Raw genomic sequence first — 6,039 nt, 5'->3', positions numbered from 1 at the left:
CCTAAAGGTCAGTTCTGAGGCACCATCAAAGTCAAAGTAAAAACTAAAAATACTTTACAGAAAAAATGTCTGAAGAATTAGGACAAAATAAGATTAAAAAGCAAGAAATAAGATTAAAAAGTCAGCAGTTCAAGCCTACCAGTCACTCCACAGGAGAAAGATGAGGCTTTCTGCTCCCACACAGATTTAAAAAGTCTCTGAAACTCTATACAGGAACTGCCTCAACAGCACTTAACAAGAGAAAGAATGGAAAAATTGGGAAGGGGAAGAGGAAAGGGAAAAAAAAAACCTTCCGCTGTGCCAATTGGGTAGCAAAAAAGACAGAGAGGAGGGGGGCAGATCCTTGCAAATTCTGGAAATTATAAATGGTCTTTAAAAAATAGCTGTTGTTTTGTTTTTTAAATAAACAAAAAAACCTTAATATTTTGGCATCGCCTGTTTGTTTAATCATCATATTTGAACTCTAAACCTATCTGACTTTATGAAGCCCACAGAACCATGATGTCATTGTGGGTTAGGTGTTGAACTGCTAACTGAAGGTCAGCAGTTTGAATCCACCAGCTGCTCCTTGGGAGAAAGAGGAGCATTTCTGCTCCCAAAAAGATTTATGGCCTCAGAAGCCCTACATGGGATAGTTATGAATCAGAATCTACTTGAAATATGAACATTAGTTGTTTCTGGGTTTATGAGCTTTTGACCAGATTTTCTTTTTTAAATATTTCTGTCATTGTTAAATGCTGTCAAGTAAGTTCTGAATCATAGCAACACTGTTCAGGCTTTCAGAGGAGCAACTGGCGAGTTTGCAGATCAAGCTGATGTTGCCGTCCAGGGTTTAACCTGGTGGTGGTGGTGGTTGTGGTGGTGGTGTGCCATGGAGTTGGTTCTGACTCTTAGCAATCCTGTATAGAGTTTCTGAGGCTATAAATCTTTACAGAAGCAGAAAGCCTCATTTTCCTCCTGTGAAATTGCTGGTAGATTTGAACTGCTGACCTTGAGGTTAGCAGCCATATTCCCAACCACTATGCTACCAGAGAACCTACAGCACCATGAATGTTAAAATTACCAACAAATCTGTACTACGTGTTGCTTGCTCTGGCAGTCAGCTGCTAGTTCTGTCCAGTGTGTTTGCTTACTCTGCAATGGTTTCCTCCCTTTCTCCTCAGAGTAGCTTACTTAAGACTGCTATTGCTTGGCCCATTTCTCTGCATCCTTCTATCCTTTCTTCTAGTATCTTCCTTAAATTTTCATAGTGGAAGCAGACAGAAACAGCATTTTTAAACCTTTCCAAAAAGCTTGGAGACAAGGATAACCTACCCACCACAAGCAGCACCTTTGCTCTGAGTACATACAAGTGAGTCTGCCTTTAAGGTCCTTTAATTGTTTACAGCCCTGAGTGGCCACTCATCTGTCACCTCACAGCTGAATCCAAAATAGACCCTTAACCCAGCAAAGCTCCAGACATTCCCATGTCTTACGATGCAACTATTAAAAGTGCATGGTAAGACTTCACCAAAAGAGCAAAAAGAGAGCCCACAGAATGGGAAAAAATCTTTTGCAATGATGCATTGGAGAAGAGACTAATTTCTAAAGTATATAGGGAACTATAACACCTCTACAAGAAAAAGACACATAATCCAATTAAAATATGGGCACAGGACATGGACAGACACTTCACAAAGGAGGAGATCCAGGCAGCCAACAAACATATGAAGAAATGTTCAGGATCACTTGTTGTTAGGTGCATTAAGTAAGTACTGACTCATAGTGACCCTATGTACAACAGAACAAAACACTGCCCGGTCCTGGGCCACCCTCACAATTGTTGCCACACTTGAGCTTATTGATGCTGCCATTTTGCCAATCCATCTCATTGGGGGTCTTCCTTTTTTTCTCTGACCCTCCACCTTACCAAACAGGATATCCTTCTCCAGTAACTGGTCCTTCCTGACAATATGTCCAAAGTATGAGAGACAAAGTTTGGCCATCCTGACCTCCAAGGAGCACTCTGGCTGTACTTCTTCCAACATAGATCTGTTGGTTCTTTTGGCAGCCCATGGCATTTTCAATATTCTCCTCCAACACCATAACTCAAAAGCATCAATTCTTCTACTGTCTTCCTTATTCACTGTCGAGTTTTCGCATGCATATGAGGTTATTGAAAATACCATGGCTTGGGTCAGGTGCACCTTAGTCCTCAAAAATAATAATGATGGTCGGGTCCCCCACAGGGCAAGCCCACTTCCAAGACTGAGACTCAAGGGGAATACATGAGTAGACAAGTGGTCTTGTTGCTGACCACATTGGTCACTGATAAGGGGAAGTGGGGGAAAAACAGCAATGAAGTTGTGAACTAAGTCTAACTACGTTCAATAGATTACTGTTAACTTAGGTTGAGACCTAGTTGGCCAGCAGCATAGAGAGAACTGGGGACTCCTGGGCCCATGGCCCAGGGACAGGGACATGGCCACAGAGGACTAGAGTGGAGAGTGAAGTGTCCAGCTTATATGAAGTGAGGAGAGATGCACAAGAACACCTATACTTGCAGATAGTACCCACTTGATCTGGCTTTAATGGCTGAATGATCAGAACTCGACTAGAGGAAGAAAGAAGAGGAAAAAAAAAGAGTAATCCACTACAATTTGATGAACTTGACCTATATTTAGTAGTAGCTCAAAAGAGGAAATGAATCTATACAGTGAGGATCAGTTCCACCCCCTCAGTACACAGGGTGACAGGGATGGGCAAGTTAGACACTGGTTACCCAAAATGGGGGGGTGGGGCCTTACAAGATTTCAGAGGGTGCGAGGGAAGGTAGAATCTCCACTGAGTGGTTTCCAACCTGTCTGGGTGGGACTGATGAAGGGAGATAGGGATAAGACTCTTGTGGTTCAATAGTGAATAATTACTATCAGGACTGACTGTAAGAGTTGTAAATATAAAGGTAGATGTCTTGTAACAAAAGGAGGGGAGTGGTTTATTTTGTAGTCCTTGAGTGGAGGACACTGCGACCATCAAGGAGAAGAGTGGAGTGTGGAACCCTACCCCGAGAAGCAGTGATGCCAGAAATGGAGACAGAGATAATGAGGTGGAGAAATGGAGTGGCTGGGGACTCTGGACTCAAGAAGAGAGAGGGGCTGTGTACTGATAATGGGAGAGCAGGCTTACAGGGTATACTCTGTGGTGGGTTGATGATGCATGGAGTGGATTGTAATCATTTCAATGAAATACGATAGGATGAATGTAAAGATGATGTTCTTCCATGTAAACTGTCAATTCACAATAAAACTTTTTTTTTTCTTTTTAAGTGCATGGTAACTGAGGGCTAGAGCTGAGAGCTAAGTGTCCAGCTGATATGAAGTGAGGGGAGACACAAAATAATGACCAAACTTGCAGATAGTACCCATTCACCCTATCTTCGATGACTTGATAATCAAAACTCAAATAGAGGATGATAAAAAAAAAATTGATAAAGGAAACAAGTGTAAATTGCTATAATTTCATGAACTTGACCTATACTTATAGATGTAGTAGCTCAAAATACCAACTTAGAGGGAAGGAGTCTTCACATCAAGTATCAATCCTATCCCCTCTATATACAGGATTGATAGGGACAGGCAACATACACACTGACTAAGTAAAATGAGGGACTATAAAGGCACGAAGTGACTGGCTTACAAGAGTGCAAGAGGGAGTTTAGTTTCAGAGTGTGCAGGGGCAGGTAGAATCCCCACTGAATAATTTTCATCTTGTCTAGAAATGTCTGGTGAGGGAGGGATAAGAATCTTATGATTCAATAGTAATTGTTATAGTGACTAATTGTGATTGTCACAAGTAAAGGTAGAAGTTTTGTAACAAAAAAAGGAAGTAGTTAATCTTACAGATCAGTAACACAGGACTCTAAAACTATCAAGTGAGAAGAAAACAAGCAGAATGTGGGACTCTATCCAGACAAGCAGCAACACCAGAGACGGAGACAGAGATGAGGGCATGGAGAAATAGAGCAGTTGAGGACTCTGTACTCAAGGAAAGAGAAAGCATGTGTGCTGGCAGCCAGGTGGTAGACTTGCAGAATGTGCCCTTTGGTTGTTTAAATGATTATATATTCCTGAGTGTTTTTGTGTACATCAAAAACAAAACATACACACAAAAAAACCAGAGGGAATAAAAGCAAATACTGTTGAATAAGGATGCATGGAGGAGAGTGTAATCACTGCAATGACAAAATGAGTGTAAACTATCATTCAATTCACAATAAAAACTTAAAAAATAAATTACATGGTAAGAAGTGGAAATGGTTTGTTGCCAACTTCAATCTAAGGTACTGCTGCTGAATGCACACTTCTTGCCCTAAAACTAATATCTCAATGGGAAGATTGTGTTCAATGGAAATTCTATCCCACTGATTGAGGTGCTACCTATTTTCTCCCAAATTATATCAGTATACAACATTACACACAATTTGAATAAATCTAAGGGTAGGCAATAGCTCCAAGGAAGTTCAATCCAAACACAAACACATACCTCAAAAACCAAGCCTGTCGATTTGGGCTCTTGCTTTTCTCAGCCTTGGATGATTCATCCTCTAGTGACAGCACCTCCCTGTTGTCTCTCTCTCTCTCGCTTGTCTTACTGACTTAAGGCTGAGACCCTAACAGTTTGTGAGTTTTCAACAGTTATTCTCCTGCATAATTTTAAATGCATGCAAGACAATAAATCTTATGACCATGATAAATTAAAGGGGGGATTAGTCTACAGCTCCTGGTGTGGCAGTGTAGGATCAGCACCAGACTATGAACCATGAGGTCATCAGTTCAAGCCCAACAACTGTTCCTCAGAAACCCTGTAGAGGTCACTGTGAGTCAGGACAGACTTAATGGCACTCAACAACAACAGCAAGGCATATTAATGAAGGTCCTTGTTATCATTTCCCTGGACTATTTTAAGTCTTTCATCTAATATATGTACCTCCAGTATTAGCTACCATGCACATATTTAACAAATATTACTAAGCATATTTCTTAGATTTTTTATGTTATAATTTTTTAAACTACAAACAAGGTTATGACTTACACAAAGTCTACATTCTAGTGGACCAGATAAATCTTTTTAAGACAAAATCTAGTCATGACACCTCTTTATCCAAATTCTGTTAAAAGTCCCTATTGCTTGCATTGTGTACTGAGATCCTAATTACTTAGCCTGGCCCCAAGATTTTCTGCCCCACTCTTTCCCCCAAATATTTTAAAGGCGTCCCTTAATGGAAGTCACGTTAAAACAACAAGGTACCACATTACACATAACCTTTCATTCTTCACCCCTTTGCTTGTGCTCTTCACCTTTCTCAGCATATCCTTATCCCATTTTCTTTTTTGGAAACTTCTACTCATCAAGTTTCAACTCAGTATCATTTCGTTTTTAAAGCTCTCCCTGAGCCATGAAGGCAGAATTAATCACTTCTTTATCTGTGAGCCCAAAGCAGTTTGTAACAACATTTGCTGCAGCATAGATCACATCATGCTTTGGTTAATATGTTTATTGTTCTCTCCGACTAGACTCTGAGTTCTTTAGAGATCATACTGTCCTTTTGTTACCTATGTCAAGAATGTCCAAATTGTTCAATAAATACTTGGTGAATCTCATTAGAAAGTTGAGATGACCAATATGCTTAAACAAAGTTCTATAAGAAACTTTGACAGAAATCTTGCAATAAGGGGAGAGGGGGGACATATTCAATAATATGCATAAAGATCTAAAACTTTGATGAATTCAATGCAAATTACTGACAGTGACGATGAACAAATGTAAAATTGATTGTTGTACTCATATGAAACATCTCCGTTCAAGTTATGACACTTGTGTCGACATCATATAAAATCTGAAATATGACATGGCAGCACAAATCTGCATCTCTCCTTATGGTTGGGTGGGAAGTAACAAAAGTGCCAAAGGGAACCAATGCAAGATTACTCACAGAGTCCCCTATAGCAAGTCAAACAGGGTAAAATTAAAGATACAACCTGAAGGTGTATTTTCCAACTC

This window comes from Chrysochloris asiatica, unplaced genomic scaffold (assembly GCF_000296735.1).
Source record: "Chrysochloris asiatica unplaced genomic scaffold, ChrAsi1.0 scaffold00061, whole genome shotgun sequence".
NCBI classification, from domain to species: domain Eukaryota; kingdom Metazoa; phylum Chordata; class Mammalia; order Afrosoricida; family Chrysochloridae; genus Chrysochloris; species Chrysochloris asiatica.
Note: the sequence above shows the minus strand (reverse complement) of the source record.